The sequence below is a fragment of the Ammospiza nelsoni genome, unplaced genomic scaffold, assembly GCF_027579445.1.
Source record: "Ammospiza nelsoni isolate bAmmNel1 unplaced genomic scaffold, bAmmNel1.pri scaffold_55, whole genome shotgun sequence".
NCBI classification, from domain to species: domain Eukaryota; kingdom Metazoa; phylum Chordata; class Aves; order Passeriformes; family Passerellidae; genus Ammospiza; species Ammospiza nelsoni.
In genome coordinates, this window is record NW_026683193.1 from 1 (window position 1) to 19,136 (window position 19,136).

Sequence of the window (19,136 nt, forward strand, 5' to 3'; positions counted from 1 at the left end):
TTTGCGCTCCCCTTGGGATGCCTTTCGCAGCTGCAGTGTGCCTGGAGCCCAGGGCTTCCTGGTTTTAAAAGTCCTAGGCCTAAGCCTAACAGTAACCCTAGGAAGGTAAATCAGCCGGGTATTAGGGTTCTTCCTAAGGAAAAGCCGTGAAAGCAGCCATGTTGTGGCACTTCTGCACTCCCTTTGGGATGCCTTTGGCAGATGAAGTAAGCCTGGAACTCAGGGCTTCCTGGTTAAAGAAATCCAAGCCCTAGGCTGAACCCTAACCCTAACCCTAGGCAGATAAATCAGCCTAGGTATAGGGATGGTGCCAAGGAAAAAGCTGTGAAAGCTGCCATGTTGTTGCACTTTTGTACTCCCCTTGGGATGCCTTGAACAGCTGCAGTGTGCCTGGAGCCCAGGGCTTCCTAGTTTCAAAAATCCTAGCCCTAGGCCTAAGCCTAACAGTAACCCTGGGAAGGTAAATCAGCCTGGTGTTAGGCTTCTTGCCAAGGAAAAAGCCGTGAAAGCAGCCATGTTGTGGCACTTTTGCACTCCCTTTTGGATGCCTTTCACAGCTCCAGTGTGCCTGGAACTCAGGGCTTCCTGCTTTTAAAAATCCTAGCCCTAGGCCGAACCCCCAACCCTAAGACGAGAAAGGCAAATCAGCCAGGAATTAGGCATGTCCCCAAGGAAAAAGCTGTGGAGGCAGGCATGTTGTGCTACTTTTGCGCTCTTCTTGGCTAGTCCTTCGCAGCTGCTGTGTTCTTGCAACTCAGGGCTTTCTGGTTAATAGAGCCCTTACCCTAGGCGTAACTCAAACCTTAACCCTAGGAAGGAAAATCAGCCTATGGTTCGGGATGGTCTCATGGAAATATCAGTGGTGGCAGCCAAGTTGCGTCACTTTTGCGCTCCCTTGGGATGCCTTTCGCAGCTGCAGTGTGCCTGGAGCCCAGGGCTTCCTGGTTTTAAAAGTCCTAGGCCTAAGCCTAACAGTAACCCTAGGAAGGTAAATCAGCCGGGTATTAGGGTTCTTCCTAAGGGAAAAGCCGTGAAAGCAGCCATGTTGTGGCACTTCTGCACTCCCTTTGGGATGCCTTTGGCAGATGAAGTAAGCCTGGAACTCAGGGCTTCCTGGTTAAAGAAATCCAAGCCCTAGGCTGAACCCTAACCCTAACCCTAGGCAGATAAATCAGCCTAGGTATAGGGATGGTGCCAAGGAAAAAGCTGTGAAAGCTGCCATGTTGTTGCACTTTTGTACTCCCCTTGGGATGCCTTGAACAGCTGCAGTGTGCCTGGAGCCCAGGGCTTCCTGGTTTCAAAATCCTAGCCCTAGGCCTAAGCCTAACAGTAACCCTGGGAAGGTAAATCAGCCTGGTGTTAGGCTTCTTGCCAAGGAAAAAGCCGTGAAAGCAGCCATGTTGTGGCACTTTTGCACTCCCTTTTGGATGCCTTTCACAGCTCCAGTGTGCCTGGAACTCAGGGCTTCCTGATTTTAAAAAATCCTAGCCCTAGGCCGAACCCCAACCCTAAGACGAGAAAGGCAAATCAGCCAGGAATTAGGCATGTCCCCAAGGAAAAAGCTGTGGAGGCAGGCATGTTGTGCTACTTTTGCGCTCTTCTTGGCTAGTCCTTCGCAGCTGCTGTGTTCTTGCAACTCAGGGCTTCTGGTTAATAGAGCCCTTACCCTAGGCGTAACTCAAACCTTAACCCTAGGAAGGAAAATCAGCCTATGGTTCGGGATGGTCTCATGGAAATATCAGTGGTGGCAGCCAAGTTGCGTCACTTTTGCGCTCCCCTTGGGATGCCTTTCGCAGCTGCAGTGTGCCTGGAGCCCAGGGCTTCCTGGTTTTAAAAGTCCTAGGCCTAAGCCCTAACAGTAACCCTAGGAAGGTAAATCAGCCGGGTATTAGGGTTCTTCCTAAGGGAAAAGCCGTGAAAGCAGCCATGTTGTGGCACTTCTGCACTCCCTTTGGGATGCCTTTGGCAGATGAAGTAAGCCTGGAACTCAGGGCTTCCTGGTTAAAGAAATCCAAGCCCTAGGCTGAACCCTAACCCTAACCCTAGGCAGATAAATCAGCCTAGGTATAGGGATGGTGCCAAGGAAAAAGCTGTGAAAGCTGCCATGTTGTTGCACTTTTGTACTCCCCTTGGGATGCCTTGAACAGCTGCAGTGTGCCTGGAGCCCAGGGCTTCCTAGTTTCAAAAATCCTAGCCCTAGGCCTAAGCCTAACAGTAACCCTGGGAAGGTAAATCAGCCTGGTGTTAGGCTTCTTGCCAAGGAAAAAGCCGTGAAAGCAGCCATGTTGTGGCACTTTTGCACTCCCTTTTGGATGCCTTTCACAGCTCCAGTGTGCCTGGAACTCAGAGCTTCCTGATTTTAAAAATCCTAGCCCTAGGCCGAACCCCAACCCTAAGACGAGAAAGGCAAATCAGCCAGGAATTAGGCATGTCCCCAAGGAAAAAGCTGTGGAGGCAGGCATGTTGTGCTACTTTTGCGCTCTTCTTGGCTAGTCCTTCGCAGCTGCTGTGTTCTTGGAACTCAGGGCTTTCTGGTTAATAGAGCCCTTACCCTAGGCGTAACTCAAACCTTAAGCCTAGGAAGGAAAATCAGCCTATGGTTCGGGATGGTCTCATGGAAATATCAGTGGTGGCAGCCAAGTTGCGTCACTTTTGCGCTCCCCTTGGGATGCCTTTCGCAGCTGCAGTGTGCCTGGAGCCCAGGGCTTCCTGGTTTTAAAAGTCCTAGGCCTAAGCCTAACAGTAACCCTAGGAAGGTAAATCAGCCGGGTATTAGGGTTCTTCCTAAGGGAAAAAGCCGTGAAAGCAGCCATGTTGTGGCACTTCTGCACTCCCTTTGGGATGCCTTTGGCAGATGAAGTAAGCCTGGAACTCAGGGCTTCCTGGTTAAAGAAATCCAAGCCCTAGGCTGAAGCCTAACCCTAACCCTAGGCAGATAAATCAGCCTAGGTATAGGGATGGTGCCAAGGAAAAAGCTGTGAAAGCTGCCATGTTGTTGCACTTTTGTACTCCCCTTGGGATGCCTTGAACAGCTGCAGTGTGCCTGGAGCCCAGGGCTTCCTAGTTTCAAAAATCCTAGCCCTAGGCCTAAGCCTAACAGTAACCCTGGGAAGGTAAATCAGCCTGGTGTTAGGCTTCTTGCCAAGGAAAAAGCCGTGAAAGCAGCCATGTTGTGGCACTTTTGCACTCCCTTTTGGATGCCTTTCACAGCTCCAGTGTGCCTGGAACTCAGGGCTTCCTGATTTTAAAAATCCTAGCCCTAGCCGAACCCCAACCCTAAGACGAGAAAGGCAAATCAGCCAGGAATTAGGCATGTCCCCAAGGAAAAAGCTGTGGAGGCAGGCATGTTGTGCTACTTTTGCGCTCTTCTTGGCTAGTCCTTCGCAGCTGCTGTGTTCTTGCAACTCAGGGCTTTCTGGTTAATAGAGCCCTTACCCTAGGCGTAACTCAAACCTTAACCCTAGGAAGGAAAATCAGCCTATGGTTCGGGATGGTCTCATGGAAATATCAGTGGTGGCAGCCAAGTTGCGTCACTTTTGCACTCCCCTTGGGATGCCTTTCGCAGCTGCAGTGTGCCTGGAGCCCAGGGCTTCCTGGTTTTAAAAGTCCTAGGCCTAAGCCTAACAGTAACCCTAGGAAGGTAAATCAGCCGGGTATTAGGGTTCTTCCTAAGGGAAAAGCCGTGAAAGCAGCCATGTTGTGGCACTTCTGCACTCCCTTTGGGATGCCTTTGGCAGATGAAGTAAGCCTGGAACTCAGGGCTTCCTGGTTAAAGAAATCCAAGCCCTAGGCTGAACCCTAACCCTAACCCTAGGCAGATAAATCAGCCTAGGTATAGGGATGGTGCCAAGGAAAAAGCTGTGAAAGCTGCCATGTTGTTGCACTTTTGTACTCCCCTTGGGATGCCTTGAACAGCTGCAGTGTGCCTGGAGCCCAGGGCTTCCTAGTTTCAAAAATCCTAGCCCTAGGCCTAAGCCTAACAGTAACCCTGGGAAGGTAAATCAGCCTGGTGTTAGGCTTCTTGCCAAGGAAAAAGCCGTGAAAGCAGCCATGTTGTGGCACTTTTGCACTCCCTTTTGGATGCCTTTCACAGCTCCAGTGTGCCTGGAACTCAGGGCTTCCTGCTTTTAAAAATCCTAGCCCTAGGCCGAACCCCAACCCTAAGACGAGAAAGGCAAATCAGCCAGGAATTAGGCATGTCCCCCAGGAAAAAGCTGTGGAGGCAGGCATGTTGTGCTACTTTTGCGCTCTTCTTGGCTAGTCCTTCGCAGCTGCTGTGTTCTTGCAACTCAGGGCTTTCTGGTTAATAGAGCCCTTACCCTAGGCGTAACTCAAACCTTAAGCCTAGGAAGGAAAATCAGCCTATGGTTCGGGATGGTCTCATGGAAATATCAGTGGTGGCAGCCAAGTTGCGTCACTTTTGCGCTCCCCTTGGGATGCCTTTCGCAGCTGCAGTGTGCCTGGAGCCCAGGGCTTCCTGGTTTTAAAAGTCCTAGGCCTAAGCCTAACAGTAACCCTAGGAAGGTAAATCAGCCGGGTATTAGGGTTCTTCCTAAGGGAAAAGCCGTGAAAGCAGCCATGTTGTGGCACTTCTGCACTCCCTTTGGGATGCCTTTGGCAGATGAAGTAAGCCTGGAACTCAGGGCTTCCTGGTTAAAGAAATCCAAGCCCTAGGCTGAAGCCTAACCCTAACCCTAGGCAGATAAATCAGCCTGGTATAGGGATGGTGCCAAGGAAAAAGCTGTGAAAGCTGCCATGTTGTTGCACTTTTGTACTCCCCTTGGGATGCCTTGAACAGCTGCAGTGTGCCTGGAGCCCAGGGCTTCCTAGTTTCAAAAATCCTAGCCCTAGGCCTAAGCCTAACAGTAACCCTGGGAAGGTAAATCAGCCTGGTGTTAGGCTTCTTGCCAAGGAAAAAGCCGTGAAAGCAGCCATGTTGTGGCACTTTTGCACTCCCTTTTGGATGCCTTTCACAGCTCCAGTGTGCCTGGAACTCAGGGCTTCCTGATGTTTAAAAATCCTAGCCCTAGGCCGAACCCCAACCCTAAGACGAGAAAGGCAAATCAGCCAGGAATTAGGACATGTCCCCAAGGAAAAAGCTGTGGAGGCAGGCATGTTGTGCTACTTTTGCGCTCTTCTTGGCTAGTCCTTCGCAGCTGCTGTGTTCTTGCAACTCAGGCTTTCTGAGTTAATAGAGCCCTTACCCTAGGCGAACTCAAACCTTAAGCCTAGGAAGGAAAATCAGCCTATGGTTCGGGATGGTCTCATGGAAATATCAGTGGTGGCAGCCAAGTTGCGTCACTTTTGCGCTCCCCTTGGGATGCCTTTCGCAGCTGCAGTGTGCCTGGAGCCCAGGGCTTCCTGGTTTTAAAAGTCCTAGGCCTAAGCCTAACAGTAACCCTAGGAAGGTAAATCAGCCGGGTATTAGGGTTCTTCCTAAGGGAAAAGCCGTGAAAGCAGCCATGTTGTGGGCACTTGTGCCACTCCCTTTGGGATGCCTTTGGCAGATGAAGTAAGCCTGGAACTCAGGGCTTCCTGGTTAAAGAAATCCAAGCCCTAGGCTGAACCCTAACCCTAACCCTAGCAGATAAATCAGCCTAGGTATAGGGATGGTGCCAAGGAAAAAGCTGTGAAAGCTGCCATGTTGTTGCACTTTTGTACTCCCCTTGGGATGCCTTGAACAGCTGCAGTGTGCCTGGAGCCCAGGGCTTCCTAGTTTCAAAAATCCTAGCCTAGGCCTAAGCCTAACAGTAACCCTGGGAAGGTAAATCAGCCTGGTGTTAGGCTTCTTGCCAAGGAAAAAGCCGTGAAAGCAGCCATGTTGTGGCACTTTTGCACTCCCTTTTGGATGCCTTTCACAGCTCCAGTGTGCCTGGAACTCAGGGCTTCCTGATTTTAAAAATCCTAGCCCTAGGCCGAACCCCAACCCTAAGACGAGAAAGGCAAATCAGCCAGGAATTAGGCATGTCCCCCAGGAAAAAGCTGTGGAGGCAGGCATGTTGTGCTTACTTTTGCGCTCTTCTTGGCTAGTCCTTCGCAGCTGCTGTGTTCTTGCAACTCAGGGCTTTCTGGTTAATAGAGCCCTTACCCTAGGCGTAACTCAAACCTTAACCCTAGGAAGGAAAATCAGCCTATGGTTCGGGATGGTCTCATGGAAATATCAGTGGTGGCAGCCAAGTTGCGTCACTTTTGCGCTCCCCTTGGGATGCCTTTCGCAGCTGCAGTGTGCCTGGAGCCCAGGGCTTCCTGGTTTTAAAAGTCCTAGGCCTAAGCCTAACAGTAACCCTAGGAAGGTAAATCAGCCGGGTATTAGGGTTCTTCCTAAGGGAAAAGCCGTGAAAGCAGCCATGTTGTGGCACTTTTGCACTCCCTTTTGGATGCCTTTCACAGCTCCAGTGTGCCTGGAACTCAGGGCTTCCTGATTTTAAAAATCCTAGCCCTAGGCCGAACCCCAACCCTAAGACGAGAAAGGCAAATCAGCCAGGAATTAGGCATGTCCCCAAGGAAAAAGCTGTGGAGGCAGGCATGTTGTGCTACTTTTGCGCTCTTCTTGGCTAGTCCTTCGCAGCTGCTGTGTTCTTGCAACTCAGGGCTTTCTGGTTAATAGAGCCCTTACCCTAGGCGTAACTCAAACCTTAACCCTAGGAAGGAAAATCAGCCTATGGTTCGGGATGGTCTCATGGAAATATCAGTGGTGGCAGCCAAGTTGCGTCACTTTTGCGCTCCCCTTGGGATGCCTTTCGCAGCTGCAGTGTGCCTGGAGCCCAGGGCTTCCTGGTTTTAAAAGTCCTAGGCCTAAGCCTAACAATAACCCTAGGAAGGTAAATCAGCCGGGTATTAGGGTTCTTCCTAAGGGAAAAGCCGTGAAAGCAGCCATGTTGTGGCACTTCTGCACTCCCTTTGGGATGCCTTTGGCAGATGAAGTAAGCCTGGAACTCAGGGCTTCCTGGTTAAAGAAATCCAAGCCCTAGGCTGAACCCTAACCCTAACCTAGGCAGATAAATCAGCCTAGGTATAGGGATGGTGCCAAGGAAAAAGCTGTGAAGAGCTGCCATGTTGTTGCACTTTTGTACTCCCCTTGGGATGCCTTGAACAGCTGCAGTGTGCCTGGAGCCCAGGGCTTCCTAGTTTCAAAAATCCTAGCCCTAGGCCTAAGCCTAACAGTAACCCTGGGAAGGTAAATCAGCCTGGTGTTAGGCTTCTTGCCAAGGAAAAAGCCGTGAAAGCAGCCATGTTGTGGCACTTTTGCACTCCCTTTTGGATGCCTTTCACAGCTCCAGTGTGCCTGGAACTCAGGGCTTCCTGATTTTAAAAATCCTAGCCCTAGGCCGAACCCCAACCCTAAGACGAGAAAGGCAAATCAGCCAGGAATTAGGCATGTCCCCAAGGAAAAAGCTGTGGAGGCAGGCATGTTGTGCTACTTTTGCGCTCTTCTTGGCTAGTCCTTCGCAGCTGCTGTGTTCTTGCAACTCAGGGCTTTCTGGTTAATAGAGCCCTTACCCTAGGCGTAACTCAAACCTTAACCCTAGGAAGGAAAATCAGCCTATGGTTCGGGATGGTCTCATGGAAATATCAGTGGTGGCAGCCAAGTTGCGTCACTTTTGCGCTCCCCTTGGGATGCCTTCGCAGCTGCAGTGTGCCTGGAGCCCAGGGCTTCCTGGTTTTAAAAGTCCTAGGCCTAAGCCTAACAGTAACCCTAGGAAGGTAAATCAGCCGGGTATTAGGGTTCTTCCTAAGGGAAAAGCCGTGAAAGCAGCCATGTTGTGGCACTTCTGCACTCCCTTTGGGATGCCTTTGGCAGATGAAGTAAGCCTGGAACTCAGGGCTTCCTGGTTAAAGAAATCCAAGCCCTAGGCTGAACCCTAACCCTAACCCTAGGCAGATAAATCAGCCTAGGTATAGGGATGGTGCCAAGGAAAAAGCTGTGAAAGCTGCCATGTTGTTGCACTTTTGTACTCCCCTTGGGATGCCTTGAACAGCTGCAGTGTGCCTGGAGCCCAGGGCTTCCTAGTTTCAAAAATCCTAGCCCTAGGCCTAAGCCTAACAGTAACCCTGGGAAGGTAAATCAGCCTGGTGTTAGGCTTCTTGCCAAGGAAAAAGCCGTGAAAGCAGCCATGTTGTGGCACTTTTGCACTCCCTTTTGGATGCCTTTCACAGCTCCAGTGTGCCTGGAACTCAGAGCTTCCTGATTTTAAAAATCCTAGCCCTAGGCCGAACCCCAACCCTAAGACGAGAAAGGCAAATCAGCCAGGAATTAGGCATGTCCCCAAGGAAAAAGCTGTGGAGGCAGGCATGTTGTGCTACTTTTGCGCTCTTCTTGGCTAGTCCTTCGCAGCTGCTGTGTTCTTGGAACTCAGGGCTTTCTGGTTAATAGAGCCCTTACCCTAGGCGTAACTCAAACCTTAAGCCTAGGAAGGAAAATCAGCCTATGGTTCGGGATGGTCTCATGGAAATATCAGTGGTGGCAGCCAAGTTGCGTCACTTTTGCGCTCCCCTTGGGATGCCTTTCGCAGCTGCAGTGTGCCTGGAGCCCAGGGCTTCCTGGTTTTAAAAGTCCTAGGCCTAAGCCTAACAGTAACCCTAGGAAGGTAAATCAGCCGGGTATTAGGGTTCTTCCTAAGGGAAAAGCCGTGAAAGCAGCCATGTTGTGGCACTTCTGCACTCCCTTTGGGATGCCTTTGGCAGATGAAGTAAGCCTGGAACTCAGGGCTTCCTGGTTAAAGAAATCCAAGCCCTAGGCTGAACCCTAACCCTAACCCTAGGCAGATAAATCAGCCTAGGTATAGGGATGGTGCCAAGGAAAAAGCTGTGAAAGCTGCCATGTTGTTGCACTTTTGTACTCCCCTTGGGATGCCTTGAACAGCTGCAGTGTGCCTGGAGCCCAGGGCTTCCTAGTTTCAAAAATCCTAGCCCTAGGCCTAAGCCTAACAGTAACCCTGGGAAGGTAAATCAGCCTGGTGTTAGGCTTCTTGCCAAGGAAAAAGCCGTGAAAGCAGCCATGTTGTGGCACTTTTGCACTCCCTTTTGGATGCCTTTCACAGCTCCAGTGTGCCTGGAACTCAGGGCTTCCTGATTTTAAAAATCCTAGCCCTAGGCCGAACCCCAACCCTAAGACGAGAAAGGCAAATCAGCCAGGAATTAGGCATGTCCCCAAGGAAAAAGCTGTGGAGGCAGGCATGTTGTGCTACTTTTGCGCTCTTCTTGGCTAGTCCTTCGCAGCTGCTGTGTTCTTGCAACTCAGGGCTTTCTGGTTAATAGAGCCCTTACCCTAGGCGTAACTCAAACCTTAACCCTAGGAAGGAAAATCAGCCTATGGTTCGGGATGGTCTCATGGAAATATCAGTGGTGGCAGCCAAGTTGCGTCACTTTTGCACTCCCCTTGGGATGCCTTTCGCAGCTGCAGTGTGCCTGGAGCCCAGGGCTTCCTGGTTTTAAAAGTCCTAGGCCTAAGCCTAACAGTAACCCTAGGAAGGTAAATCAGCCGGGTATTAGGGGTTCTTCCTAAGGGAAAAGCCGTGAAAGCAGCCATGTTGTGGCACTTCTGCACTCCCTTTGGGATGCCTTTGGCAGATGAAGTAAGCCTGGAACTCAGGGCTTCCTGGTTAAAGAAATCCAAGCCCTAGGCTGAACCCTAACCCTAACCCTAGGCAGATAAATCAGCCTAGGTATAGGGATGGTGCCAAGGAAAAAGCTGTGAAAGCTGCCATGTTGTTGCACTTTTGTACTCCCCTTGGGATGCCTTGAACAGCTGCAGTGTGCCTGGAGCCCAGGGCTTCCTAGTTTCAAAAATCCTAGCCCTAGGCCTAAGCCTAACAGTAACCCTGGGAAGGTAAATCAGCCTGGTGTTAGGCTTCTTGCCAAGGAAAAAGCCGTGAAAGCAGCCATGTTGTGGCACTTTTGCACTCCCTTTTGGATGCCTTTCACAGCTCCAGTGTGCCTGGAACTCAGGGCTTCCTGCTTTTAAAAATCCTAGCCCTAGGCCGAACCCCAACCCTAAGACGAGAAAGGCAAATCAGCCAGGAATTAGGCATGTCCCCCAGGAAAAAGCTGTGGAGGCAGGCATGTTGTGCTACTTTTGCGCTCTTCTTGGCTAGTCCTTCGCAGCTGCTGTGTTCTTGCAACTCAGGGCTTTCTGGTTAATAGAGCCCTTACCCTAGGCGTAACTCAAACCTTAAGCCTAGGAAGGAAAATCAGCCTATGGTTCGGGATGGTCTCATGGAAATATCAGTGGTGGCAGCCAAGTTGCGTCACTTTTGCGCTCCCCTTGGGATGCCTTTCGCAGCTGCAGTGTGCCTGGAGCCCAGGGCTTCCTGGTTTTAAAAGTCCTAGGCCTAAGCCTAACAGTAACCCTAGGAAGGTAAATCAGCCGGGTATTAGGGTTCTTCCTAAGGGAAAAGCCGTGAAAGCAGCCATGTTGTGGCACTTCTGCACTCCCTTTGGGATGCCTTTGGCAGATGAAGTAAGCCTGGAACTCAGGGCTTCCTGGTTAAAGAAATCCAAGCCCTAGGCTGAAGCCTAACCCTAACCCTAGGCAGATAAATCAGCCTAGGTATAGGGATGGTGCCAAGGAAAAAGCTGTGAAAGCTGCCATGTTGTTGCACTTTTGTACTCCCCTTGGGATGCCTTGAACAGCTGCAGTGTGCCTGGAGCCCAGGGCTTCCTAGTTTCAAAAATCCTAGCCCTAGGCCTAAGCCTAACAGTAACCCTGGGAAGGTAAATCAGCCTGGTGTTAGGCTTCTTGCCAAGGAAAAAGCCGTGAAAGCAGCCATGTTGTGGCACTTTTGCACTCCCTTTTGGATGCCTTTCACAGCTCCAGTGTGCCTGGAACTCAGGGCTTCCTGATTTTAAAAATCCTAGCCCTAGGCCGAACCCCAACCCTAAGACGAGAAAGGCAAATCAGCCAGGAATTAGGCATGTCCCCAAGGAAAAAGCTGTGGAGGCAGGCATGTTGTGCTACTTTTGCGCTCTTCTTGGCTAGTCCTTCGCAGCTGCTGTGTTCTTGCAACTCAGGGCTTTCTGGTTAATAGAGCCCTTACCCTAGGCGTAACTCAAACCTTAAGCCTAGGAAGGAAAATCAGCCTATGGTTCGGGATGGTCTCATGGAAATATCAGTGGTGGCAGCCAAGTTGCGTCACTTTTGCGCTCCCCTTGGGATGCCTTTCGCAGCTGCAGTGTGCCTGGAGCCCAGGGCTTCCTGGTTTTAAAAGTCCTAGGCCTAAGCCTAACAGTAACCCTAGGAAGGTAAATCAGCCGGGTATTAGGGTTCTTCCTAAGGGAAAAGCCGTGAAAGCAGCCATGTTGTGGCACTTGTGCACTCCCTTTGGGATGCCTTTGGCAGATGAAGTAAGCCTGGAACTCAGGGCTTCCTGGTTAAAGAAATCCAAGCCCTAGGCTGAACCCTAACCCTAACCCTAGGCAGATAAATCAGCCTAGGTATAGGGATGGTGCCAAGGAAAAAGCTGTGAAAGCTGCCATGTTGTTGCACTTTTGTACTCCCCTTGGGATGCCTTGAACAGCTGCAGTGTGCCTGGAGCCCAGGGCTTCCTAGTTTCAAAAATCCTAGCCCTAGGCCTAAGCCTAACAGTAACCCTGGGAAGGTAAATCAGCCTGGTGTTAGGCTTCTTGCCAAGGAAAAAGCCGTGAAAGCAGCCATGTTGTGGCACTTTTGCACTCCCTTTTGGATGCCTTTCACAGCTCCAGTGTGCCTGGAACTCAGGGCTTCCTGATTTTAAAAATCCTAGCCCTAGGCCGAACCCCAACCCTAAGACGAGAAAGGCAAATCAGCCAGGAATTAGGCATGTCCCCCAGGAAAAAGCTGTGGAGGCAGGCATGTTGTGCTACTTTTGCGCTCTTCTTGGCTAGTCCTTCGCAGCTGCTGTGTTCTTGCAACTCAGGGCTTTCTGGTTAATAGAGCCCTTACCCTAGGCGTAACTCAAACCTTAACCCTAGGAAGGAAAATCAGCCTATGGTTCGGGATGGTCTCATGGAAATATCAGTGGTGGCAGCCAAGTTGCGTCACTTTTGCGCTCCCCTTGGGATGCCTTTCGCAGCTGCAGTGTGCCTGGAGCCCAGGGCTTCCTGGTTTTAAAAGTCCTAGGCCTAAGCCTAACAGTAACCCTAGGAAGGTAAATCAGCCGGGTATTAGGGTTCTTCCTAAGGGAAAAGCCGTGAAAGCAGCCATGTTGTGGCACTTTTGCACTCCCTTTTGGATGCCTTTCACAGCTCCAGTGTGCCTGGAACTCAGGGCTTCCTGATTTTAAAAATCCTAGCCCTAGGCCGAACCCCAACCCTAAGACGAGAAAGGCAAATCAGCCAGGAATTAGGCATGTCCCCAAGGAAAAAGCTGTGGAGGCAGGCATGTTGTGCTACTTTTGCGCTCTTCTTGGCTAGTCCTTCGCAGCTGCTGTGTTCTTGCAACTCAGGGCTTTCTGGTTAATAGAGCCCTTACCCTAGGCGTAACTCAAACCTTAACCCTAGGAAGGAAAATCAGCCTATGGTTCGGGATGGTCTCATGGAAATATCAGTGGTGGCAGCCAAGTTGCGTCACTTTTGCGCTCCCCTTGGGATGCCTTTCGCAGCTGCAGTGTGCCTGGAGCCCAGGGCTTCCTGGTTTTAAAAGTCCTAGGCCTAAGCCTAACAGTAACCCTAGGAAGGTAAATCAGCCGGGTATTAGGGTTCTTCCTAAGGGAAAAGCCGTGAAAGCAGCCATGTTGTGGCACTTCTGCACTCCCTTTGGGATGCCTTTGGCAGATGAAGTAAGCCTGGAACTCAGGGCTTCCTGGTTAAAGAAATCCAAGCCCTAGGCTGAACCCTAACCCTAACCCTAGGCAGATAAATCAGCCTAGGTATAGGGATGGTGCCAAGGAAAAAGCTGTGAAAGCTGCCATGTTGTTGCACTTTTGTACTCCCCTTGGGATGCCTTGAACAGCTGCAGTGTGCCTGGAGCCCAGGGCTTCCTAGTTTCAAAAATCCTAGCCCTAGGCCTAAGCCTAACAGTAACCCTGGGAAGGTAAATCAGCCTGGTGTTAGGCTTCTTGCCAAGGAAAAAGCCGTGAAAGCAGCCATGTTGTGGCACTTTTGCACTCCCTTTTGGATGCCTTTCACAGCTCCAGTGTGCCTGGAACTCAGGGCTTCCTGATTTTAAAAATCCTAGCCCTAGGCCGAACCCCAACCCTAAGACGAGAAAGGCAAATCAGCCAGGAATTAGGCATGTCCCCCAGGAAAAAGCTGTGGAGGCAGGCATGTTGTGCTACTTTTGCGCTCTTCTTGGCTAGTCCTTCGCAGCTGCTGTGTTCTTGGAACTCAGGGCTTTCTGGTTAATAGAGCCCTTACCCTAGGCGTAACTCAAACCTTAAGCCTAGGAAGGAAAATCAGCCTATGGTTCGGGATGGTCTCATGGAAATATCAGTGGTGGCAGCCAAGTTGCGTCACTTTTGCACTCCCCTTGGGATGCCTTTCGCAGCTGCAGTGTGCCTGGAGCCCAGGGCTTCCTGGTTTTAAAAGTCCTAGGCCTAAGCCTAACAGTAACCCTAGGAAGGTAAATCAGCCGGGTATTAGGGTTCTTCCTAAGGGAAAAGCCGTGAAAGCAGCCATGTTGTGGCACTTCTGCACTCCCTTTGGGATGCCTTTGGCAGATGAAGTAAGCCTGGAACTCAGGGCTTCCTGGTTAAAGAAATCCAAGCCCTAGGCTGAACCCTAACCCTAACCCTAGGCAGATAAATCAGCCTAGGTATAGGGATGGTGCCAAGGAAAAAGCTGTGAAAGCTGCCATGTTGTTGCACTTTTGTACTCCCCTTGGGATGCCTTGAACAGCTGCAGTGTGCCTGGAGCCCAGGGCTTCCTAGTTTCAAAAATCCTAGCCCTAGGCCTAAGCCTAACAGTAACCCTGGGAAGGTAAATCAGCCTGGTGTTAGGCTTCTTGCCAAGGAAAAAGCCGTGAAAGCAGCCATGTTGTGGCACTTTTGCACTCCCTTTTGGATGCCTTTCACAGCTCCAGTGTGCCTGGAACTCAGAGCTTCCTGATTTTAAAAATCCTAGCCCTAGGCCGAACCCCAACCCTAAGACGAGAAAGGCAAATCAGCCAGGAATTAGGCATGTCCACAAGGAAAAAGCTGTGGAGGCAGGCATGTTGTGCTACTTTTGCGCTCTTCTTGGCTAGTCCTTCGCAGCTGCTGTGTTCTTGCAACTCAGGGCTTTCTGGTTAATAGAGCCCTTACCCTAGGCGTAACTCAAACCTTAACCCTAGGAAGGAAAATCAGCCTATGGTTCGGGATGGTCTCATGGAAATATCAGTGGTGGCAGCCAAGTTGCGTCACTTTTGCGCTCCCCTTGGGATGCCTTTCGCAGCTGCAGTGTGCCTGGAGCCCAGGGCTTCCTGGTTTTAAAAGTCCTAGGCCTAAGCCTAACAGTAACCCTAGGAAGGTAAATCAGCCGGGTATTAGGGTTCTTCCTAAGGGAAAAGCCGTGAAAGCAGCCATGTTGTGGCACTTCTGCACTCCCTTTGGGATGCCTTTGGCAGATGAAGTAAGCCTGGAACTCAGGGCTTCCTGGTTAAAGAAATCCAAGCCCTAGGCTGAACCCTAACCCTAACCCTAGGCAGATAAATCAGCCTAGGTATAGGGATGGTGCCAAGGAAAAAGCTGTGAAAGCTGCCATGTTGTTGCACTTTTGTACTCCCCTTGGGATGCCTTGAACAGCTGCAGTGTGCCTGGAGCCCAGGGCTTCCTAGTTTCAAAAATCCTAGCCCTAGGCCTAAGCCTAACAGTAACCCTGGGAAGGTAAATCAGCCTGGTGTTAGGCTTCTTGCCAAGGAAAAAGCCGTGAAAGCTGCCATGTTGTGGCACTTTTGCACTCCCTTTTGGATGCCTTTCACAGCTCCAGTGTGCCTGGAACTCAGGGCTTCCTGATTTTAAAAATCCTAGCCCTAGGCCGAACCCCAACCCTAAGACGAGAAAGGCAAATCAGCCAGGAATTAGGCATGTCCCCAAGGAAAAAGCTGTGGAGGCAGGCATGTTGTGCTACTTTTGCGCTCTTCTTGGCTAGTCCTTCGCAGCTGCTGTGTTCTTGCAACTCAGGGCTTTCTGGTTAATAGAGCCCTTACCCTAGGCGTAACTCAAACCTTAACCCTAGGAAGGAAAATCAGCCTATGGTTCGGGATGGTCTCATGGAAATATCAGTGGTGGCAGCCAAGTTGCGTCACTTTTGCACTCCCCTTGGGATGCCTTTCGCAGCTGCAGTGTGCCTGGAGCCCAGGGCTTCCTGGTTTTAAAAGTCCTAGGCCTAAGCCTAACAGTAACCCTAGGAAGGTAAATCAGCCGGGTATTAGGGTTCTTCCTAAGGGAAAAGCCGTGAAAGCAGCCATGTTGTGGCACTTCTGCACTCCCTTTGGGATGCCTTTGGCAGATGAAGTAAGCCTGGAACTCAGGGCTTCCTGGTTAAAGAAATCCAAGCCCTAGGCTGAACCCTAACCCTAACCCTAGGCAGATAAATCAGCCTAGGTATAGGGATGGTGCCAAGGAAAAAGCTGTGAAAGCTGCCATGTTGTTGCACTTTTGTACTCCCCTTGGGATGCCTTGAACAGCTGCAGTGTGCCTGGAGCCCAGGGCTTCCTGGTTTCAAAAATCCTAGCCCTAGGCCTAAGCCTAACAGTAACCCTGGGAAGGTAAATCAGCCTGGTGTTAGGCTTCTTGCCAAGGAAAAAGCCGTGAAAGCAGCCATGTTGTGGCACTTTTGCACTCCCTTTTGGATGCCTTTCACAGCTCCAGTGTGCCTGGAACTCAGGGCTTCCTGCTTTTAAAAATCCTAGCCCTAGGCCGAACCCCAACCCTAAGACGAGAAAGGCAAATCAGCCAGGAATTAGGCATGTCCCCAAGGAAAAAGCTGTGGAGGCAGGCATGTTGTGCTACTTTTGCGCTCTTCTTGGCTAGTCCTTCGCAGCTGCTGTGTTCTTGCAACTCAGGGCTTTCTGGTTAATAGAGCCCTTACCCTAGGCGTAACTCAAACCTTAACCCTAGGAAGGAAAATCAGCCTATGGTTCGGGATGGTCTCATGGAAATATCAGTGGTGGCAGCCAAGTTGCGTCACTTTTGCACTCCCCTTGGGATGCCTTTCACAGCTGCAGTGTGCCTGGAGCCCAGGGCTTCCTGGTTTTAAAAGTCCTAGGCCTAAGCCTAACAGTAACCCTAGGAAGGTAAATCAGCCGGGTATTAGGGTTCTTCCTAAGGGAAAAGCCGTGAAAGCAGCCATGTTGTGGCACTTCTGCACTCCCTTTGGGATGCCTTTGGCAGATGAAGTAAGCCTGGAACTCAGGGCTTCCTGGTTAAAGAAATCCAAGCCCTAGGCTGAACCCTAACCCTAACCCTAGGCAGATAAATCAGCCTAGGTATAGGGATGGTGCCAAGGAAAAAGCTGTGAAAGCTGCCATGTTGTTGCACTTTTGTACTCCCCTTGGGATGCCTTGAACAGCTGCAGTGTGCCTGGAGCCCAGGGCTTCCTAGTTTCAAAAATCCTAGCCCTAGGCCTAAGCCTAACAGTAACCCTGGGAAGGTAAATCAGCCTGGTGTTAGGCTTCTTGCCAAGGAAAAAGCCGTGAAAGCTGCCATGTTGTGGCACTTTTGCACTCCCTTTTGGATGCCTTTCACAGCTCCAGTGTGCCTGGAACTCAGGGCTTCCTGCTTTTAAAAATCCTAGCCCTAGGCCGAACCCCAACCCTAAGACGAGAAAGGCAAATCAGCCAGGAATTAGGCATGTCCCCCAGGAAAAAGCTGTGGAGGCAGGCATGTTGTGCTACTTTTGCGCTCTTCTTGGCTAGTCCTTCGCAGCTGCTGTGTTCTTGCAACTCAGGGCTTTCTGGTTAATAGAGCCCTTACCCTAGGCGTAACTCAAACCTTAAGCCTAGGAAGGAAAATCAGCCTATGGTTCGGGATGGTCTCATGGAAATATCAGTGGTGGCAGCCAAGTTGCGTCACTTTTGCGCTCCCCTTGGGATGCCTTTCGCAGCTGCAGTGTGCCTGGAGCCCAGGGCTTCCTGGTTTTAAAAGTCCTAGGCCTAAGCCTAACAGTAACCCTAGGAAGGTAAATCAGCCGGGTATTAGGGTTCTTCCTAAGGGAAAAGCCGTGAAAGCAGCCATGTTGTGGCACTTGTGCACTCCCTTTGGGATGCCTTTGGCAGATGAAGTAAGCCTGGAACTCAGGGCTTCCTGGTTAAAGAAATCCAAGCCCTAGGCTGAACCCTAACCCTAACCCTAGGCAGATAAATCAGCCTAGGTATAGGGATGGTGCCAAGGAAAAAGCTGTGAAAGCTGCCATGTTGTTGCACTTTTGTACTCCCCTTGGGATGCCTTGAACAGCTGCAGTGTGCCTGGAGCCCAGGGCTTCCTAGTTTCAAAAATCCTAGCCCTAGGCCTAAGCCTAACAGTAACCCTGGGAAGGTAAATCAGCCTGGTGTTAGGCTTCTTGCCAAGGAAAAAGCCGTGAAAGCAGCCATGTTGTGGCACTTTTGCACTCCCTTTTGGATGCCTTTCACAGCTCCAGTGTGCCTGGAACTCAGGGCTTCCTGATTTTAAAAATCCTAGCCCTAGGCCGAACCCCAACCCTAAGACGAGAAAGGCAAATCAGCCAGGAATTAGGCATGTCCCCCAGGAAAAAGCTGTGGAGGCAGGCATGTTGTGCTACTTTTGCGCTCTTCTTGGCTAGTCCTTCGCAGCTGCTGTGTTCTTGCAACTCAGGGCTTTCTGGTTAATAGAGCCCTTACCCTAGGCGTAACTCAAACCTTAACCCTAGGAAGGAAAATCAGCCTATGGTTCGGGATGGTCTCATGGAAATATCAGTGGTGGCAGCCAAGTTGCGTCACTTTTGCACTCCCCTTGGGATGCCTTTCGCAGCTGCAGTGTGCTTGGAGCCCAGGGCTTCCTGGTTTTAAAAGTCCTAGGCCTAAGCCTAACAGTAACCCTAGGAAGGTAAATCAGCCGGGTATTAGGGTTCTTCCTAAGGGAAAAGCCGTGAAAGCAGCCATGTTGTGGCACTTCTGCACTCCCTTTGGGATGCCTTTGGCAGATGAAGTAAGCCTGGAACTCAGGGCTTCCTGGTTAAAGAAATCCAAGCCCTAGGCTGAACCCTAACCCTAACCCTAGGCAGATAAATCAGCCTAGGTATAGGGATGGTGCCAAGGAAAAAGCTGTGAAAGCTGCCATGTTGTTGCACTTTTGTACTCCCCTTGGGATGCCTTGAACAGCTGCAGTGTGCCTGGAGCCCAGGGCTTCCTAGTTTCAAAAATCCTAGCCCTAGGCCTAAGCCTAACAGTAACCCTGGGAAGGTAAATCAGCCTGGTGTTAGGCTTCTTGCCAAGGAAAAAGCCGTGAAAGCAGCCATGTTGTGGCACTTTTGCACTCCCTTTTGGATGCCTTTCACAGCTCCAGTGTGCCTGGAACTCAGGGCTTCCTGCTTTTAAAAATCCTAGCCCTAGGCCGAACCCCAACCCTAAGACGAGAAAGGCAAATCAGCCAGGAATTAGGCATGTCCCCCAGGAAAAAGCTGTGGAGGCAGGCATGTTGTGCTACTTTTGCGCTCTTCTTGGCTAGTCCTTCGCAGCTGCTGTGTTCTTGCAACTCAGGGCTTTCTGGTTAATAGAGCCCTTACCCTAGGCGTAACTCAAACCTTAAGCCTAGGAAGGAAAATCAGCCTATGGTTCGGGATGGTCTCATGGAAATATCAGTGGTGGCAGCCAAGTTGCGTCACTTTTGCGCTCCCCTTGGGATGCCTTTCGCAGCTGCAGTGTGCCTGGAGCCCAGGGCTTCCTGGTTTTAAAAGTCCTAGGCCTAAGCCTAACAGTAACCCTAGGAAGGTAAATCAGCCGGGTATTAGGGTTCTTCCTAAGGGAAAAGCCGTGAAAGCAGCCATGTTGTGGCACTTCTGCACTCCCTTTGGGATGCCTTTGGCAGATGAAGTAAGCCTGGAACTCAGGGCTTCCTGGTTAAAGAAATCCAAGCCCTAGGCTGAACCCTAACCCTAACCCTAGGCAGATAAATCAGCCTAGGTATAGGGATGGTGCCAAGGAAAAAGCTGTGAAAGCTGCCATGTTGTTGCACTTTTGTACTCCCCTTGGGATGCCTTGAACAGCTGCAGTGTGCCTGGAGCCC